The sequence below is a fragment of the Molothrus ater genome, chromosome 3 (genome assembly GCF_012460135.2).
Source record: "Molothrus ater isolate BHLD 08-10-18 breed brown headed cowbird chromosome 3, BPBGC_Mater_1.1, whole genome shotgun sequence".
Classification (NCBI taxonomy): Eukaryota; Metazoa; Chordata; class Aves; order Passeriformes; family Icteridae; genus Molothrus; species Molothrus ater.
The window spans coordinates 96,391,826-96,412,410 of NC_050480.2; the positions used below are offsets into that span (position 1 = coordinate 96,391,826).

Below are 20,585 nucleotides of genomic sequence, written 5' to 3' on the forward strand. Positions count from 1 at the left end.
GTGGAAATAAATCCTCATTTTAAGACCAAGAAGGGATTTTACTGCTGGTAATGTCTTTCAAATAACTTTGTTTTTCTCCATGATATTTCAACCAAAATGTCCTTCCTCTGCTCAGATGAGGCTATGGGAAATAGAAAATGGCTGTAAACTCTGATGGTTAGTATTGAATTTTACGAGACCAATTGATTCATTATATAGATACCCTTCCCTTCCCTTCCCTTCCCTTCCCTTCCCTTCCCTTCCCTTCCCTTCCCTTCCCTTCCCTTCCTTCCCTTCCCTTCCCTTCCCTTCCCTTCCCTTCCCTTCCCTTCCCTTCCCTTCCCTTCCTTCCCTTCCCTTCCCTTCCCTTCCCTTCCCTTCCCTTCCCTTCCCTTCCCTTCCCCCTCACAAAGGCACAGCTGAAGAAATTGACCCTTGAAGACTATATTGTCTATTAAAATAATTTAAAAATTACCCTCTGTTCTTCAACAACACTTTATGAGCGGTATGTTTGTTCTTATTATTCCTCTTTTAAAGATCCTTGGGTTTTGTTTGTCAAAACAAATGCTGAATCTAATCTGGATTCCTTATCTTGACAGCATCTACATCGGACCATTGCCTATTGTGAGGCCAGGCTAGTGAGACTGTAGGAACAGCGCAATCAGAGGTCATTAACCCAGCAGGAAAATCATTTGCCTCATTGGCTATGGGTGAGAATAAATTGGTGAGATAGTGAGCACAGATTGTCCCTTGTGAGTGGCTGAAGCCACCCATTTCTAAAGAACTGCCAGCAGGTTGGAGGCAGTAATTTTTAAAAAATGATTGACTGACACAGCTTTAATTTATAGAAACAACAAATGATCATTTCAGTGTATGCCATAAGGAAGGTATTAGCTAGTGTAGCTTTTGATTCAATGCCTACATTGTGATTTTTTTTTTTTATTCTTATGAAGGCAATATCCATAAACATTGATGGAACATATCTGGTGATTTGAAAGCAATAACTGCAATCTTGGGTGAAAATTTACATCTTTTAATGCAGTTGAAATCTTGAGTAGCCATCAATAAATCAATACAAAAAAGGCCCTAAATCACTGTAGATATCTATAACTATTTCTTTCTGACTGAAAGCCTAATCTATATTGAGAATATAAATAATGACTTTTATGCTTTATGTGATAACCTCTCTTTTCTGAATTCAAGAAATATGATATACAAACACAAGTTAGAAGTAAGGCTGTAACTCACACTCTACGCAGGGTTGTTTTATACTGAACAGTCATTCAGGTTCTGGTCATTTAAATTCAAAGTGAATAAAGATGGAGTGCACACATTTTCCTTTGAATGTCATTTCCCAGCCAAATAGATGTCAGTGTCAGAGATATTTGCTGGTTCCTTGATTTTTCCCACCTAATTGGATTCCATTTCTCCTAATTATATAGACTTTTACTATTATAAAGGATTAATTTTCTTTTAAAGAATGTATATGGGCATTATTAGCAGATTTTTTTTCAAAAAATAAGCTATGCTGTGCCAGTTTCACGTGGTTGTTCTGCTCAGTATATAAAGACTGACTAAGAAAAAATGTCATGCCAAATATCTGCAATATTTGCAGAAAGAATTCAGAGTCTTGACTGTAGCAGTAGAATGTCTCACAAAACTTCAAAGAAGAGAAAAAATATAAATTCCAGATTATTAAAGGAACTTTGCTCTGTTGCTCTTAACCACCCTTAATCTCATTTTCAGTCCTCAGTGCTTCAGAGCTGAAATCCTATGCAATTTTGTCTGGGAACCACGTGATTTCTGTGTTTAGAGCAAGCTCAGGGGGCCCATACTGGGGGTCCTTTTCCTGTCCTTATGTCAATTCACAGCCCATGATGTCTCCTGAAGCCCATTTCTTTTTTCTTATGACATGTTGGTTTGTCTTGAACATTAATTTTCCTGTTAGAGGTTGCATTTAGCATACTTGGTGGAGTGTGTGCCCAGGGAAGTCATGGCTACTTCCATATGGCTTGGCCACAGCTTGAAACACCACACAGCGCCCTAAAACTGCAGCCAGTTGGAGCAGTGTGGTCCTTTAAAGTGTCCAAGAAAGGCTGGGAGCTGACAGAGGCAAGAGATACCTGTGAATTCACCTGAGGAGTTACATGAGGACACATCTGGGAGACACAGGAGAGGTGCAGATGGGGACACAGCTGGAGTTTCCCTCGTGGAAAGGAGTGCTCGGTGACTGAGGTAGGGTGCCTCTGAGGGACTGTGGCCATGGGTGGCCCATGCCAGAGCAGGGACACTCCTGAGGGGGTCTAGTCAGGGGTAAGCCCTGGATGAGTAGAGGGGCAGTCAGAAGAAAATGAGTAAGAAGAAAGGAGGGGCAGAGAGAGCCATCACATCCAGCCTCCAACCTCCTGCTCCGTCCATCCCCTCAACCAAGAGCTTAGGAGGGCTGGAGTGCAAGCATACTGAAAATGTGGGAGCTGGGATGAGTAAGGGTGAAGGAGAGCTGCTGAAGGGGGGAGAAGTTTGGGCTGAAGCTGGGGAAAGGAGAGGAAAATTGTTTCCACTGGTACATTGACTTTTATTTATTAATCTACGTCTCTGAATCACTAGATTGTCGCAGACATCTTTTCACTAAAAATCCTTTCTTTAGGATTTTTCCTTCTGAGAAGCTAAGAGGCCTCAGAGACAGAATGTAAACAATGGTTATCTGCTGCTGTGGAATGCAACAGGTCCACCTGTGATTGGCCCATCTTGGATGTTTATAATTAATGGCCAGTCAAGACGAAGCTATCTCGGACAGAGTCTGAGAGAGCTGCCTTTGTTATCATTCTTTTCTATTCTTAGCTTAGCTTAGTTAGCATCTGAGAAAACCTTTCCTATTTCTTTTTAGTATAGTGATAATGTAATATATATATATAATAAAATAATAAATCAAGCCTTCTGATCATGGAGTCAACATTCTCGTCTCTTCCCTTACCGAAGAACCCCTGTGAACACGGTCATGCTAGATAAAAGTTTATGTATGTTGACACTAAAGTAAAAACTAGGTGTCACTGTCATATTTTCTGAAGAATCTCCTTGCCCAGGATTCTTCTCCTGGGAAGCTGAGAAGCCTCAGAGAAAAGGAAACAATATTATCTCATTTGCTTCTTCTGTGTTTTGCTGCTTTGGAATGTGGTTTGGCAATTGTTTATCCAATAGGTGATTGTTTCATTGGTTTCATGTGAATTGTTTTGACTTAATGACCAATCATGGTCAGGCTGTGTTGGGACTCTGGAAGGAATCACGAATTTTCTTTAGTATCTTTTAGCCTTCTGTCTGTATCCTTTCTGTATTCTTTAGTATAGTTTACTGTAGTATTCTTTAATATAATATAGTATCATGAAATAATAAATTAGCCTATTAAGAACATGGAGTCAGATTCATTCATTCCTCCCTTCGCCGGGGGTCTCAGAAAATACCACAGCTAGGTACAATTTTATGAGTTGAGATTGTTTTGCCTGCTTTGATAAGGCCCAGCAGTTCAGGGGCTCAGCCTCACCGTGGCCTGGGCTGGGTGTTGCTGGTCTGGACTCTGAGCTGGTGCTGGTGGCTGCTGTCTGCTGTCACTGCCTGGCAAACCACTGCCCTCTGTGTGTGTGGGACTAGGGGCCTGGGGGCCATGCCAAACAGCAGCTGGCAGCCTGGGAGCTGGGAAAACAGGCAAGGCCAGGACTAAGGGGAAAAAAGCCTCACCAGGAGGATCGTGCTCCTCCCACTGAGGATTGCAGGCTGCTGGTGGTTTGTCATTATGTCTCCTGCCTCTACTACTCAAGGGGCAGGAGGCTGTCAGTCTGCTTTCACCAGACTATGCTGGAAGGACAAGACTGATACCAGCCAGGAAAAGGGGTCTGTATTTGTAGGCTTTCCTGTATAAAAGTTTTAGAGGTATTAAATGGGCTTTTTAAAAGTCAGTTTGGACAATAAGTGTTGGTATTCCTGAAACTGGGCTAATTTGCTGTAATTTAATTTGATTGTTAAAGCATTCACCAACTTAGCAGTACATTTAAACTCCTCAAATACAGTTTTTTCCCTTTCGCTCTTTAAATTTTTGAGAATAGCAAAGGAGGGCAGATAATAGGCAGACTTCCTGCTAGCATATTTTTCAGGTGGGGCTCTAAGGAACACAGATCCACTTTTTCAGCTTGCGTGTCTCCTGCAAGTCTGGGATTTAGTGAGAGGGTTGTCCTTTGTTTCATTGGACCTTGCCTAGAGAGTGCAGTGCCACATCTTAAACTGCCAATAAAAGGATGTCCCCATGGAAATGCAGGACTGGAGAAGACCTCACAGAATTTTCCAGCATAATCCTTTCTTCTGAAGCAGCATAAGGATTCATTCAGAGATGAATATCAGAGGCATTAGAAACTTTGAAAGGAAGCATTTGTACAACTTTCCTATGTGGCATTTCATTCTCTGTGTCCATTAAAGGGTTTATCATAGCAGTCAGGATATTTTTTGCCTTTGAAATTTCTGTTTTTATACATTTGTCCAGGTTTTCTGGACTGTGGCAGCTCTGACAGGGCAATAATGCACTAGCTCCAGTTGCCAGATCAGATCAGTTGCCAAATTCCAAACATCTTGAAAATGTAGGCCCAGGGCAGTGTTACAATGGATTCACAGTTCACTACTGCTGCCCAAACAAAAATGTATTTATGTACACTCTAATTTACCTGTGCAGATTTCTGACCTAGAATCCACTGTCCATGTCTGCCTCTCCAGCTTGGTGTTCCCTACCTGGCCTGCTCCTTTAGGTGAGTATTTAAATCGAGATCTTACCCGTATTTTTCCCTGCCCCTGTTTCCTTTTATCACACTTCATTTCCCATTCCCCTTTCTTTCACTCACTTAAACTCCTCTGACCTCTGTAGCCACATCTTCTTTCTCACCCTGCCCTTGCAGCCAAGCCTGAAGTGCTGTGTCTCACACCTCCTGCTTTTGGTGCCCGAGCAGCTGCTGCTGAGCACGGCCTGGAAGTGGCTCATGTAGCCCTGCTGTTTGTGTTTATGGTGTGAGAACAATCGATCCAGTCATATTTCTTCAGCCTTTCCAGAAGAATGTGTCTCCAGACAGTTGCTAAGTCCTTGCTAAAGCAAGATACATTACATCTACTGCTTCCCTTTAATCCATTATGCCAATTATATTGGCAGACAAGGACATTAGGTGAGTTTGACATCATCAGTTCTTAACAAACTCAAGTGAGCTGTCCTTTATTATCTAACTGTCTTCTGCTGCTTTTGAATCGATTGGTTAAGAGTTTGTTCCAGAACCTTTCTGGGAATTGAAGTCAAGTGCTCTGTAATTCTCTGGATCCTTCCTTTAACCCCTCTGTCCACACACCACACACCTTCCCATTTTCAAAGTTTCCTATTTCTAGTCCTTTGGGACTTCTGTGGTTAAAACTAGGTAGACTTCTGATAATCTTCTTAAATCCAAAGGGATGAAAATGGTTTGTCCTAATTCCTTTTCCCTAGTGCTTTTGGTGAGTATCATAAGACCCTGCTGAATTGAATACATTTATTTACTAAATATTGAACCTCTTTTTTTGGCTTAGTTTCCTGCTGGTTGTTAAATTTAATTTCATTAAGCCTCAACAAACTAATTTTGGGAGGAGTGAAGCCCAGAATATAAACATTTTCTGCATCACTTGGCATTGTTTTTTTTCTGGTCCTTTAACTTCTTGACAGCAAGGGAATTCCTTTAATATTTGTTAAAATGTATTTTTCTCACAGAAGAAATAAATCCTGTTTGACAGACTGTAATCTTCTTCATCCTTACTCCTTGCATGCTTAAATCTAAGCAGAGAAACAGTCCCTTAGAGATGCTTAAGACCTTACATTTGAATGAAGCAAGTGTCTAAATGTCTGGATTAAGAGAGATAATTATACAAACATGGGGGAAAACTACCGTGTGAAGATTAGGAGCAGCATTGTCTGTTAGGCATAATCACTGGCTTCATGCCTCTTTAACACTAACTTTGGATCTCCTCTGTGGTTAGATTGCTTCCATCTTTGTACCTTTCACATAAGCATTTCTCATAAACATAAAATCCATGTACATACTTGGATTATTTCAGTCGTACACCTGGGGGAGGGCTGAAACAGTCTAAAAATAATCTTTCAAGTGGAGAGCAAAAGCGCCATGTATGAGTCAGAAAATATTTCTGTAGGAACTACTATTCCTTTAAAATATCAATTTATATTTATGTAGCACTTCCCACTGAAAGAACTCTATATTTTTGGAAATGCTGGTTGATTCTCCTGTGGTGACTCCTAAGAACTAGGAAGGAAACACCTAAAGTTTAGATGAGGAGAATCAAGAAAAGAGCATGAATCACTTACCTAATGTTACACAGAAAGTCTCTGATAGACCAGATTAAAAATCATGTTCACAAGTTTTTGTCCTGTTGGCCTTTCCCTATAAATTGAAATAACTGCTTTCCCTATAAGTGGAAATAATTGCTTATAGTAAAATTACCTTTTTTGAAATGGAGTTAACTGCTTTGATCTAATAATATTAGGAAACAAAATAATAATAACAATAATAATAATAATAGTATTAAAGAAATCTCTTTAGTACCCATCTGTTGCAACTTCCTTTCAAGGACCTGGTATACAAAGAAGCTTCACTGGGCATGCAAGATTCCTTTCTTTTAATTAGAACATTAATATTCCCACTGTTTCCTTAGCTTCTAAGGCTAATGTCAATCCACCCCCCTCCAGTCACTTGGCAAAGAATGTGACAAGAGTATGAGGGTGAGGTTCTTTATGCAGGGCTTTCCAAGTGACAAAACATAAGGCTGTGTTGTTACACCTGTCTTTTTTCTTTTTTTGTATAGCAGTACCCATGCAGACAAACTTCACGTTATCTCTGTACCACAGCAGGATTCATCTGCTTTGCTCCTTCACTCCCCTGAGCAACATTTTCCTGTATTTTGAACTGAAGTGAATTATGCAATGAATGTGCGTTTAAAATGGTTTCAATGTAACAAAAAGTTTACTTGTCCTAATAACAACAATAATAAAAAGCCCTACCAATAAGCACGTAGCTTAGCAACATGACACATGGAGCTGAAGGGACTGCTGGAGCCCATTGGCATTGACAAGGGATCTGCAGGTGAGTGATGGTGACCACCCTAGCTAGCAGCTGGAAAAAAATGGATTACAAACCCCCAAAATTACTAATAGGAGAGGGTGGAATGAACTTCATGATGAGAGGGATAGTGTAAAACAACAAAAGAAAAGAAATAATAGAATGTAAGGAAAAAAGTGAAGGGGAAAAGCAAGATAGAGTAAAAAAAATTACTAGGACTCCATTCAAGCAATTGCTCTGGCCAGAAAATATGATTAATGTTAATTCCTAAACAACTCCAGGAAATAATTCCCTGTGGTAAGTGTGAAGTGACATGAATAGGAAGATTTGTGTATGAGCATTTTCCCAACCCAAAGTGCAGTGATCCCTGCACTTGTTCACTCACACACTTGTGTGGACTGGAGAGGGAGCTGGGAGCCATTAGCTGGATGTGCTTTAGTGACCTGTATCCCAGCTCCACTGCTTAGAATGGCAAGAGCATAGCAGGAGTGAGACAGTGTAGGGATTGTTCCTCTGTGCTCTGTAAATCTGATGTGCTTGAATATTCATACTATTTGAATAAACATGAAAACAGAGGCCATATCAGTCATTGTCAGTGTGTGCACCTTTGAGATCGCAAGTCAGGCATCACATGCTTTAAATTGATACATAATTACCAGATTTTCAGCTCCAGTTTAGATGTATACAGCCACAGAGGGTGTCTGAGCTGAGCCAGGTGTATGTTAGAGCAGGTGTGGGAGTACAAAGCATGTTTTCATTCCCTAGCATTTGAACTGGCTTGTGCTGTCTCTCACAGGATCCAGTATTCCCTTTCTATAGTCCTTTGCAGTTTTTACTCAGACTTTCTATGTATGAAAGTGTGCACATCGATAACTGTTAATATGCTTTACATTTCTTTTAGTACTTCTTACATGAGGGCTTTCAAAATGCTTTAGAGTTTTAATAAAAATGAATATGCATTGTGCCCAAATTCTGCTTACTCTAATGCCAATTCATAACTGTGTGTACTTTAATGGTGGTGCCAGATTTACACCACAGGATGTAAGCTGCTGTGCCTGCACCGATAGCTTTGGATGTGCAAGAACACAGCACAACACATGGCTTCTCTCTTTTCCTCTGAAAGATTATCATCTCAGGAGTACAATGTGGCAACTCTAACAAAAGCATGGTAGCTATTCAAAATGCACTAATAATCTTTTGGGAAACAATCAAAAAAACTGTATGATGGGTTGTATGACTTCAAGAAGTATACAAATTATGTATTTGATTTCAGATAGTTAATTATAGCAATCCATTTTGTACTACACGGGAGAGACATTTTAAATCACATAATCACATTTTTTGTAGTTTCTAAAACTGATATTTAGTATTTTGGCATGATTAATTATTTAGTTACTGATATAAATTTACATATTTTTTTCTATATGAGAGAGAGACTAGCAAGTGTCTTTACCTTCATGTGCTGTTAGCTACTGCATAAATATGTGAAAGTGGAAAAAAAGGGACTTTCCATTCAAAGCCATTAAATACCTCTAAGTCAATGCCATGTTCCATTAGTTTTCTCAGTAAATGTGGGGCTTAGCGATGCTTTCTAAAGAATTTTTTGAAATATGAACAGATATTATTGAATACTTTCCACATTGATTGTAGTGAAAATGCAAGCAGTCTTGAGAAGCAGGAAGAGAATATAATCTTACCAGTTGCTATGCTGGTTAATCAAACTTAGATCTGTTAAACAGTGGATTCCTAACTTACTTTCCCTTCTCTTCTGTGGCATGTTTGGTATAATATTTTAATGTCATAGCCCATTTATTTCCTCCTCTGAGTATTGTCTCCTAGTAGGCTTTAGTTATGATGTTTCTGCCTGTGATTAAAGCTTTCAGTTGTGCCTGGGTGGCTGGAACTTTATGGGCTGAGGTCAGCAGGCCTTCTAAAACCATCCTATGCTTTTTACTTCATGTCACGTGTGGTAATACAGTGTATTTAACATCAGTGTTCAGGAATTTCTCATAGATACAGAGCTCTGTGTACTCAGTAATGCATGTTATCAGTGTTGGGCCTAAAGACTTCTCCCAATGCTAAGTCAAGCTCAGTATCCTGATCCCTGCTTGCCCTTCTTGTTCTCAGCTCAGAGTTTCCAAAGTTATGTCAGCATTGCACAGCAGAACCCAGTGCTGTGGTTCCACAGCTGGCACCCAAGCAGCTAGCAGAGGGGTGGAAAATAGATGTGGGAATAGGGCAGCATGTCCAGGATGACAGAGTTCAGGACACCAGCAGAGGTGCTGACACTGACATGGATGCATACGAGCTCCTGCAGAGACAGGCTTCACTGCTGTGCTCACATTGACATAGCCTAAAACATCTCCTGCCAGTTTGTAAAGACCAACTAATTAGTACCCTTACTCAGGTACAGGTGAACCCAGTAACTCATCTGTTCAGTGGATAAAGTTTTGAGGTTGCTTTGAACAAAATCTGTCAGGAACAAGGAATCACCTTTATATCAACCCCTTTAATGCTGTCAGTTTTCCAGAGAAAGCACATGGCATGTATATTTTTCTCAACAAAACTACTTCCAAAATCTGGCAATTTGGGAGTCTATGTTTCCTGTCTCCCTCTTCAGAGAAATCAAGGGAGTTGAAGCTTCAACCTTGACCAAAATTACTTTTGTCACCCTGTGCACTGGTGGCTGGTATTAAATTCCAGGATAGCAAGAAGGGAATGGGCACTTCTGTGGAACCAATGATTACTGCTTGCAGGCAGCTCAGCTGTGCCAAGCCTAGCTGACTCCTGCTTGTGTAGGCTGCTTCTGGGGTTGGTTTCACTGCTGGTGTCACTGAGATTGATGATGTACTGTGGGATAACTTCTGTCTCTTACTTAAAAACAGCTTGTGTGACATGATGTCTATGGTCATTTTACCTAGCAGTTACCAGTTTTTAAAGGGTGGCAGCTGTCATCTCATGCTAGCTAAAATGGTTAATTTCAGAGTTTACTGCATTTCTGGTCAGATTTGAAGAGATGAGGGAATAGAATGTCCTTCCTGTTTCTGGTCCTCTATTTTCTTTCCCCCTTGCTATGCTAGTTTAAGTGCCAAATACTGTGTGTGCCCTTCTCTTCAAATGCCAGTCTAAATCTGCTGCAGCCTAGGGTTGCTACATGTGTTGGTCTGACACTCTCTACCTCTTTGGGCTGTGTCAGTGCCAAGAACTGTCATCTCTGCCTGTTGCATACACTCTGGTTGTTTCTCACTAGTCTTTAAGATAAATAAATGAAAGAATTTGTGTAGGTGTTTTGTTGGGTTTTTTAAATTATTTTATTAGGTTGTTGGGTTTTTTTAAATTCAGCTGTCACCTCCTTGTTAGAAATGTTCTGTTCTTGGTCTTGAGGGAGCTCTTAAATCCAGATATGGTGGGTGGCCCAGATGGTGCCTCAGCTGAAGAAGGAGGTCTGGAATAGAGTGGAATTCAATACCCAGCAGTGTGCAGGCCACTGCTGTGTCTCTCTGGTGTTAAGGGTACAATGCATTAGCCACCTCAGAACAAATGAGTAAATGAACAGAATTGCTGAGGAGAGGGCAGAGAGTGCATAATTGGCATCAACTGTGTTATCAGGACATGCTTCAGATAACAGTTTTCAAAAGACATATGAGAAAATGACCTACTTAAAAAAGACGTGAGAAAAAAAGTCAAAACCAGGCTTGTGCCCATTTCTGGTGGTTATTCAAGTGGAAATTTAACAATCCTTCAGTGCTTTCTGAAGAGAAACAAAATACAGCTCTTCTGGCCTGTACTCCATCAGCCAATAAAAGTGACTTTTAAGTTAAAACTTGATGTGAGTTACTGCCAGAGATACAGTGGCTATTGCAATTGCCAAAAGAGGCATTTACAATGCTGGTATCTTACTTATTCCTATGAATCCCCCTGAGATGAAAACAGCACTCCACATAACCCTCATCTTTATTGGAAATTACATTTCTAGATACACAGTTTTATGTAGTTGTTCCATTTTGTCCCCACTGTGACACTCAACCTCTCCTTGTCGTATCAGTCTCCTGCAGGAGTAGATAGAGATGTTTCTCTACTGCCTTCTGTACTCAGAGAAATGTTGTATCTATTACCAGAGCTTCTGATAACCTGAAAACCCAACTTAAAGGAATTCTTCCATCCAAGAAATGACAGTGGTATCCCAATTGCTCAAAATGATCGAACTGAATTTCTCATGAAATATCTCTTATTTTACTGTCTATCAATTTCCTAAGCTTTCTAAGTGCTAATAAATTAAATAAAATTTATCAAAAAACCTCATAAAAATTCTTTAATGCAGTGTGAAGCAGGTACATAGGGACACTTCTCTCTTTCCCACTCTGGGTTAAAAATGGAGACGCAATTATATGCTCTTTTATTTTTACATTACTTTCAGATTATACTGGATCACATTTTCATCAGCCTGTGTACAACTATCATAACAGTTTTATGGGAGCACATGTGAGCGGAGCAAGTACAGCTCTGTGCACCTTTCACTCCTCTAACTGTTAATTTGCTAATGAAAGTCTTTTCAGTGAAAATGAGGAGGACAGTCTCAATATGACAGTGGACCTGAATGAAAACTTTGCTATGTATTCTGGAATTTTCCCCGTTTTCATTTGAAAACTAGCAATGTCAAGAACTGAAAATGTTCAGGTTTGTAAATGTTTCTTTATTTCTGGTTTTATGTGGGTTTGGGAAACCTAGTGGACCTGAAGTAAAAAAGAGAAATGTGAGGAAAATGTTACTTCAGGTGGAACCTGCTTGTGAAGAGGAGATAATTGGCTTCTCCTGTATTGTTGAACTAGCTGGTGGCAAGGCTACCTGGCCCAAAAGAGGCAGTTCTAACAATTGATGGGTATGAAGTATGGATGAAGAACTCCTAGGATCAATGGCTATTCTCTTTACTAGTGCAGACAAAATCTGAAATTATGCTAACTGGCTACTGCAATCAATTGTCCACTTCAAGCTGTATGTGTTCTTTGCGTTACATAATAGCTTTCCTCTTGACTTATATGACAGTAAAGGCTTCATAAGGAAAGAGAAAAAAATATGTTAGTAGAGTATTTTCAAGGCTGTAAAATCAACCTTTCAAAAATCTGGAAATACCAAAATACTTTTGATGGATATACATTAAGATAGCCTTCAACCACATAAAACCACATGCTGTTTTTCCCAGGACATTTTCCTCACTCCCTGCATACAGTAGATAGTCTTGTTTTTTTAATCATGATATCTCCTAGTAAACAGCTTTGATTACAGTCCAGGTACGTCAGGTTTTTTGCTGACCATCATGGAAACCATTTGAGAATGTAATTTTGTTAGTTTTTGTGGGGAAAAATATGAAAACCCAAACAGAGGAAGAGGTTTTATATTAAGGGAAGAAAGAACAATCAGAGTTATTCTGAGTATATTCATAAGGGTGTGGTAGACACTGCTGTAGTCAGTGTGGTGTTCAGCTGGGTCAGACATTAGCTGGAAGCAGCAAGCCCAGCTGGATCCAAGAGTGATCACTGGACAGTAAACCCAAAGTAGCTGTGGCTTGGTATGAGCACAGACTTACAAGGGAAATGTGAATGTGAGGGTGGTTGTAGCTGTCCCTGTAGAAACATTCACAGTGCTCTGGGGGAAGCTGTCAGTGTGGGCTTGTCAATTCAGCAGCACAGCCATGCTCTGCTTGTGCTCCCCTCTTTTTTTTCCTCCATGTTGCTGGGGTGCTAAGAGGACAGAGTTGTGTGGCCTGCAAAGAGTCAGGCTGTCTTGCCTTAGACAGTTTGCTATGAAGAAGAATTATAGCTAACGCAGAGGTTTTTATTTGTTTATTCTTTTTTCTTTGTTAGTGTTACTATTATTCTGTATTCTTTATGCATGAACATATTTTATTATTCACAGAACCACAGAATCAACTAGGTTGGAGAAGATATTTGGGATCAAGTCTTACCTATGGCTGAGCATCAGCTTGTCAATTAGACCATGCCACTGAGTGCTACATCCAATCTATCTTTAAACCTCTCCAGGGATGGTGACTTCACCTTTTCCCTGGGCAGACCATTCCCATGCCCAGTCACATGAAGAACTACTTCCTTATGTCCAACCTAAACCTCCCCTGGTGCAGTTTAAGACTGTGTCCTCTTATCCTGTCACTGGCTGAATAGGAGAAGAGACCAACCCCCACCTGGCTACAGCCTCCTGTCAGGAAGTTGTAGAGAGGGATAAGGTCTCCCCTGAATCTCCTTTTCTCCAGGCTAAACAACCCCAGCTCCCTCAGCTGCTCCTCATGGGACTTACCCTCTCTAGACCCCTCACCAGCCTTGTTGCCTTTCTCTGGACACATTCCAGCACCTCAACATCCTTTGTAGATTGAGGGGCAGAGAACTGGACACTGCACTCAAGGTGCAGCCTCACAAGTGCTGGGAAGGATCCCTGCCCTGGTCCTGCTGGCCACACTCTTGCTGACACAGGCCTGGATGCCATTGGACTTCTTGTCCACCTGGGCACACCCTGGCTCATGTTCAGCTGCTGTCAACCAGCACTCCCAGGTCTCATTTTGCCTGCCTCCTGTCCAGCCAGCCTGTAGTGCTTCAGGGCATGGTCATGGCCAAAGAACAGTACCCAAAACTTGTTCTTGTTAAACCTTGTGTCCTTGGGTTGAGCCCATTAGTTGAGCCTTTCCAGGTCCCTCTGTAGAACCCTCCTACCCTCCAGCAGAGGAACACTCTCCCCCAACTTGTTGTCATCTGCAAATTTGCTAATGGTTGACTAACTCCCCTCACCCAGATAAGCCATAAAGACTTGAAACAGGACTGGGGACATCACTAATCCCTGGGGGACACCACTAGTGACTGGCTGCCAGCTTAAAGAAGAATCTCTGTTTCTAATATTTTTCCTCAGGGGGTTCCAGATGATATTTACTTATGGATAGAAGAATTGTCACCTCCTGTTTCATGGGCTGTACCAGCATTCAAAGATCATCTAGCAAATGGGGCTTTTCTGTGACAGAATGGATGTTTGTTTCAACTGCCAGTGGCTAATTCACTGGTACGTACTCTTAAACCTATTGGACTTTGCTCACTCTTTTACCTGCACACTGGTCTCCAATTTAATTAATTACTGACCAGTCATAGCAGTATCTTTTACCCTATTAAATTAATCACCTGCCCTTTCTTCAAAGCTCAGCTGGCTTTCTATAGAAATAAAGAGTTACTTAATTTAATCTGAGCCCTTTTACAATGCTTATCACATTCAATCTCTCTACCAGACTATCTGTGAAGTTGACCTGGCTTCTCAGAAAAGGTTTCCTCTTTCCTTGTAAGTGATTTCTTAAGTGATGCTCCATTTTCGAGGAGACAGCATAATTCTCTAATGGCTCTTTAAGAAATTAGTCCTCTTCTTATGGAAGGGTTGAAGAAGTCTGGGCAGCAGCTTCTTATCTGGCACACTTCCATTCCCTGCAAATGGTAGCTCTCTCCTCAAGCACTGATTCCACTACTTTGATGACTGCAGTCTTGACCTTTTTATGAACTTTTCTTTCATCTCCAGGAAAGTGTGTTTGAAAATTGTTTCAATTTATGGTGCCTTGCTTGACTGTGCAAGGTTTTTTGTCTGATGAACACAGAGGCCAATTAAGTACAATGAGGGTCCTTTAGTTGTCCTTCAGATTTGCATAAGAAATTGCTGTTTTGAAATAGAAATGGTTTTGAAGGAATATAACAGCTTAGAATTTTCAGGTACTAATTTTTACTATACCTCTAACAGAATGTGAGAAATGGTCTCTCTTCCTGAAAAGCATTTAGTCCTTAGCAGCCTGTTACCATAACTAGCCTTCAGTAAGAATAGTCCTTTAAATGTTGTTCTCCTGGAGTCCTTCAAAATTCTCCAAAGTTTCCCCAATGGTGACCCTAAATTGAGGCAAACATTATTTTTCAGACAGCCTATACTTTGCATGCAAATCTTCCTGACTTTAATAATTCATACTGAGCAGTATTCAACTTAACAGTTTCTCGTTTGGCTGAATAAACAACATGGGGTTGTTCATTACAGCATGGGTAGCTCAGCTGGAGTAAATCAGTGTAATATTGTCTCAGTCACTAGAGTTACAGCAGTTTAGACCAGCACAGGCTTTTGTCACATATTTTTATTTAGATTTTTTTTTCATTTACTCTGGCATTCTTAACTGTAGGAGATGGCAGCTTCACAGACATAATTCATTCATCCAGATAGTTCCCTTGGGAGCTATCCCCTAACTAGTCCCTTTGGAAAGCAGGCAGGTATGGTGTTCATTTTACAGATGATCAACTAAGGAACAAAAAGGGATGCTTTTTAAAGACATTGACATTTCTAAAATGTCCACTGTCTTGATGCTGTAAAAAATTTGCATCACAGTATTGCAGAACCATAGAAATATTGTTTGGAAATGACCTTTAAAAACCTTGAGTTTGTTCACCTACCTGAAACAGAACAGTTTTCCATAGCTTTGTCTAATCATGTCCTGAAAACCTGCAAGCACGGAGTCCATAGCCTCTCCAGACAACAGGAGTCAACACTGAATTGATCTTCTCATGATTTTTTCCCCCCATCTGTTACTTAATTTAAATTTCCTAAACCACAACTTGTGGTGGTTGCCAAACGTTATATCACTTTAGCTCCAGAACTTTTGTACTTGCTTAATGTCATAGGCAGGTAGTTAAATCCCCTCTTACCCACTTTTCTGTTGAATTAAATCAGCCCACCTCCTTCCAGATGTCCTTGCAGGCTGTGCACTCTTAACCTTTGACTATCTCAGTAGCTCTGTACTGGATCCTCTCCAGTTTCTTAATATTGGATTTATCCATTATATTCTGCCCTTTCTGTACCCTAATGTCTTTAAAAATTCATTCAAAATACAAATATGATTGATTTTCTCAAAGCCAACCAAGATAATTATTAGTAATATTTTCTAAGGAATTTAGGAGCCAAAAAAGATAGATATGATAATAGAGATCTTTGAGATATTTTCTAAGTTACCCAGACATCCTTCAGCTTCTTCGGAATAATCTTGGCCTGCTTCCTACTGACTCACAGGCAGACTTTCACTTACTGGCCCCAGTGTAACCGCATATGAAACAAAAAATGGTTGGATATAGATTAAAATCAAGATCAGGGCATTGTTTGTGGAGCAAGGATGCATATAAAGGTTTGTTTGGAATGGTTTAAAATGATTGATGACCTCCCAAGAGTGGGATTCTTATTGAATCCACAGAATCCACTTAACTATGCTTGCAAGTATTTTTCCAGTGTGGATATTTGTTGGTTTGCACACAGTCTTTTAACATTCTGCATCTTTATCCCTGTAAATATCCCCAGAAATGAAACAGAGGTAGTGTACGATCTTTGGATATTGTTCAATCTCTAGAATTAAATGCCTAAGGTTATTAACATTGTTTCATTTCTTTATATTGCCATTGCCTCTAGGAGCTATCATCATTAACCAGAGGATCTACTTCAACTCCATGCACTGTTTAAATGCAGAACAAAGAAATAATCCCTTGTCCACCCTATATGCAGCATAAGCATGAGGAAATAGGAAGCAGATGGGTACAAATACAAAAGCAGGAAAATGACATTGATCAGAAGGAAAAGCAGGACTGCCAGGGTACCAGAGGATACTATGAAATATTTGTAGGCATCACAGTATTGGAAAAGGAATGGGGTTCTCCTTTGTGAAAGAAAAATGGGATTGAAGTAAGGTTTGAGAAGAAAGAATAACAGCTTTGCATCACATTTATTGGCATAAACTGATGATGGAACACCCATCACAGGACTCCTATGTGACAGTGTCAGGTTTTAGTAAGGACACAGTAAAGAAGATAAAATTATCTTTTCTGTTTCCTTGCTGTCTGGTGTAAACAGCTCCTGGAGGTGCAAGTACTTCGGCTTGGAAAGGTGGAAGCTGAGGCTACCTGTGGGTAACTGCTGTCTCTGAAAAAGAGAATGTATTAAATCTGTGGTAGATAGCAAAGAGCCAAGTATGTGAACAATTAATCTTGGGCAGGTTTTTCTTACCCGAGGAAAAGGTTGGAAGCAGTGGGGACAACTGCTTTCTAGAATACTGGGTTTGTCCCTCTTCTTTAAGCTGTAGCACTACTATAACTTCTCCCCTTGGGTGTGTTTGGCTTCATCAGCTTGGCAGTATTTCTCCTTCAACATAACAGAACCACAGAATCACAGAAATCATCAAGGCTGAAAGAGACCTTCAATACCATCCAGTTCAACCATCAACCCAGCACAACCATAATCACTCCTAAGCCATACCTCCAACTGCCACATACAGACACCTCTTGAACACTTCCTGAGGTGATGATCCCACCACCTCCCTTAGCAACTTATTCCAATGCCAAATCACTCTTTCAGTGAAAATTCTTTTTTTGTAGTATCAAATCTGAACCTCTCCTGGCAGAACTTTAGGTCATTTTTTCTCATCTTTTCACTTGAGACATGGTGGAAGGGACAGATCCCCACCTCACCACAACCCCCTTCAGGTAGTTGTAGAAAGGAGTGAAGTTCCCTATAATCTTTCTCTTCTCCAGGTTAAACACCCCCAGCTCTTCAGGTGCTCCTCATGGACTTGTGCTGCAGACCCTTCACCAGCTTTGTTGGCTTTCTCTGGGTTTGCTCCAGCACCTCAGTGTCCTTTTTGAAGTGAGAGGCTGGGCATGATCCCCTGGTTGTCCTGCACATGCTGTGATGGCACTCAGGACAATCTGCACCATGGCCTTCTGTGGTACTGACCTCAGGCTGACAGTACTCTGGATAATATTTTCAACCTTTCTTGTAGATGGTGTTGCATTTGCTAATTTCCAGATTACTGGGATTTCTCTGGTTGAACCAGGACTGCTGCTAAATGCTTGGAAGTGGCTTGGCTTTTTTGCCAGCTCACTCATTACTCTCAGGTGAATCCCATCTGGACCTGTAGACCTGTGGATGTCCAGTGGGCATACCAGGCATTTTCTCCTGGATTATGGTGCTTTCACTCATCTCTCAGTCACCAACTTCCAGCTCTGGGAGCTGAATATCCTAAGGGTAACCGTTTTTGGTCTTAAGGACTGCGACAAAGAAGGCATTAAGTACCTCTGCCTTTTCCTCATCTGCTGACACTGTGCTCCCTCAGCTGTGTACATTTTGCAAGGACATGAGTCCTGCAGCAGGCTGCTGTGCTCTGTAGTGCTGGTGGCATGCAGTGATGGCAGCCCCTCTCATCCCTTTTGCTGGTGACTGCTGAGATGGCACCTAGTGCCCAGGACCTGCAGTGAAGTTTTGACCACCTGGATAAGTTTCTGTCTCATTAACCCCTTCCATTATTTCTCAGCTCTTAACATCAGGAGGTGAGCAACAGGAAAATCACAGACAAAGCAGCCATTTAATTAACACATTAGTGCACCATCTGCCATACCTTCCTGACTCATGAGAGTCATCAGCTCTGCTCTTACTGCTCTCACCCTCCTTACTATAAGCTTTATTAAGAGTTGAGAGATGGGGTGGCATGAAATGTAGAAAAAACCAGAGAAGCTCTTGATATATAATGAATGGCATGAGCAGTTATGCTGAAAGTGACATCATAAGGGGAAGGAAGTGGAAAACCAGGGAGCAGGTCTAACAGAAGAGTGGTGGCTGTACGAGAGGGTAAGAATTATCCACACTGATTAATGCTTCTCTCAGACTTATTAAAAAAATCATTGTTTCTTTTGATATCAAATAGCAGGAAGTGGGTTCCAGCTGGTCGTGGGTTTGCCTGTATAAAGTGTCTTTGTTGACTGAACCACTGTGAGACAATGGAAGTATATAGATTAATCTAACATGATAAACCTAGAAATGTACAGCTGAGGTAAAAAGGGTTTTGTTTCAAATTCTAAACATCCTTCTGAACACTGAGATGTGCCTAGAAATTTAAATATGTCTTCCTTCTGTGGGCGGCCTATATTTGAAAATTATTCCTGTGGAAATTAAAGGATAATTAAGGAATTTTAACCACTCCTGTGAGAGTGGACCCTGTGCTAGCTATTGTATTGAGGGACATTTACTTCTTAATGTTTTCTCTGGGAACACCAACAGCATTTGAATCTCTGAAAGTGAGTTCTATCAGAATGTGTACACTAGAGAAAATGTAGTGTGAGAAGGAACACAAATAAAGGGGCACAGTAGGAAGACCTCTGCCCACAGGAAAATGGGGTCAGATATTTGGGCATTCTCTGAGGACGAGTCTTTCAATGACATCCTCAATGACAGTCCCCTCTGAGTTTTGTTTGTATATCTGCTCTTTGCCTTTCTTACCATCCTGCTGGCTTTCACTACTTTTGCAAGCCCTTGTTTTCCTGAGATTTCCTGAGTTAAAGATGTTCTTGAGGTTCTTACTCAGGTACTGACAGGTTAGACGGAACCTTCTTGTCTTAGAACATTTTGCCTGACCCACAGTCCAGAAACCACTACTGTTAAGCCCAGGCACACCTATTACTCTTTTCTATGAAAAAGAATGACATGGAAACATATTACAAAAATGAAGAAAAATATATGACATGCCATAACTGTGAAATAACATTTACCTGCAAAATCCTTCTAAACATACCAGAGTCCTCTTTGCATAACCTCTATATTTTGTAAACAATGGTGAGGGCAAAATTAAAGAAGAAACACCTGCAGTTAGCTTATATAATTTAAAAATAATTTTATTTAAAAATTATGTGAAATGCTTATAGTGATAAAGCCTAAAGCTCTTAGATCTTGAATAAGATGTAAAAGATTTGAAAATAGTATGCATATTAATATGGTATTCTTACAGGTCTTGTTGAACTCATGTAACTCCAGAATAAGACAAGCATAAATAGACAGGTCAAGTCACCTAGAATGTTTTTCTAGCTGAATAGTTAGTGTTTTGAAAGGCTATAGCAAATCAAGTTCTTCTTATTCCCACACTCCAAGGTGTGTGACATTTCAAATAACTTTGTGGAACAAAAGAAAAGGAATTCTTATTGGATTTGTCTCAATTGCATTGCTGAGTTTGAAGCAGAACTATGTGATTAAGCTCTGAAACACACTTATATTTGTTCTCTAACCTTATCTGAAGATCTCAAGTTTTTTTTCCTGCAGCTTGTCTTTCAGAAATTTCTTTCTAGACAGCCTTTTGTTTTTCCCTTCGATGTTATGCCTCTCACCCAGGCATCTAGCACAGAGCCAAAAGAAGCGTCAGGTTAACACATGTAGTCCCTGCTCCAGCTCACCCTTTCCTTTCTAGCCAGGCTCAGGTTCTCCTGCTGCTTGTACATGACATGATAGGGATAATCTTTGCTTGTCTGACCCTGACTATTTTATTCTTATCCTCCAGGCATTTTGTCTGACGTCTGATACTATCTGACATGACATTCTTTCAAGTCCCTAGAACCAATGTGCAGTTTTAGATACATTGCTCTGTCATTTCATTTTCCCTTTGTC

The 20,585-nt window shown here is 40.5% G+C and overlaps 1 long non-coding RNA gene across 1 annotated transcript; it reads right to left on the minus strand.

Annotated features, from left to right (window-relative positions):
- Positions 1-16,865: 16,865 nt before the first annotated feature.
- Positions 16,866-19,935, minus strand: LOC118685200 (uncharacterized). Its single transcript, XR_004979941.1, has 2 exons — positions 17,166-19,935; positions 16,866-17,081 (listed from the first exon to the last, which is right to left on the minus strand). It is a non-coding gene; the product is annotated as an uncharacterized LOC118685200 (long non-coding RNA).
- Between the last annotated feature and the right edge of the window lie 650 nt (positions 19,936-20,585).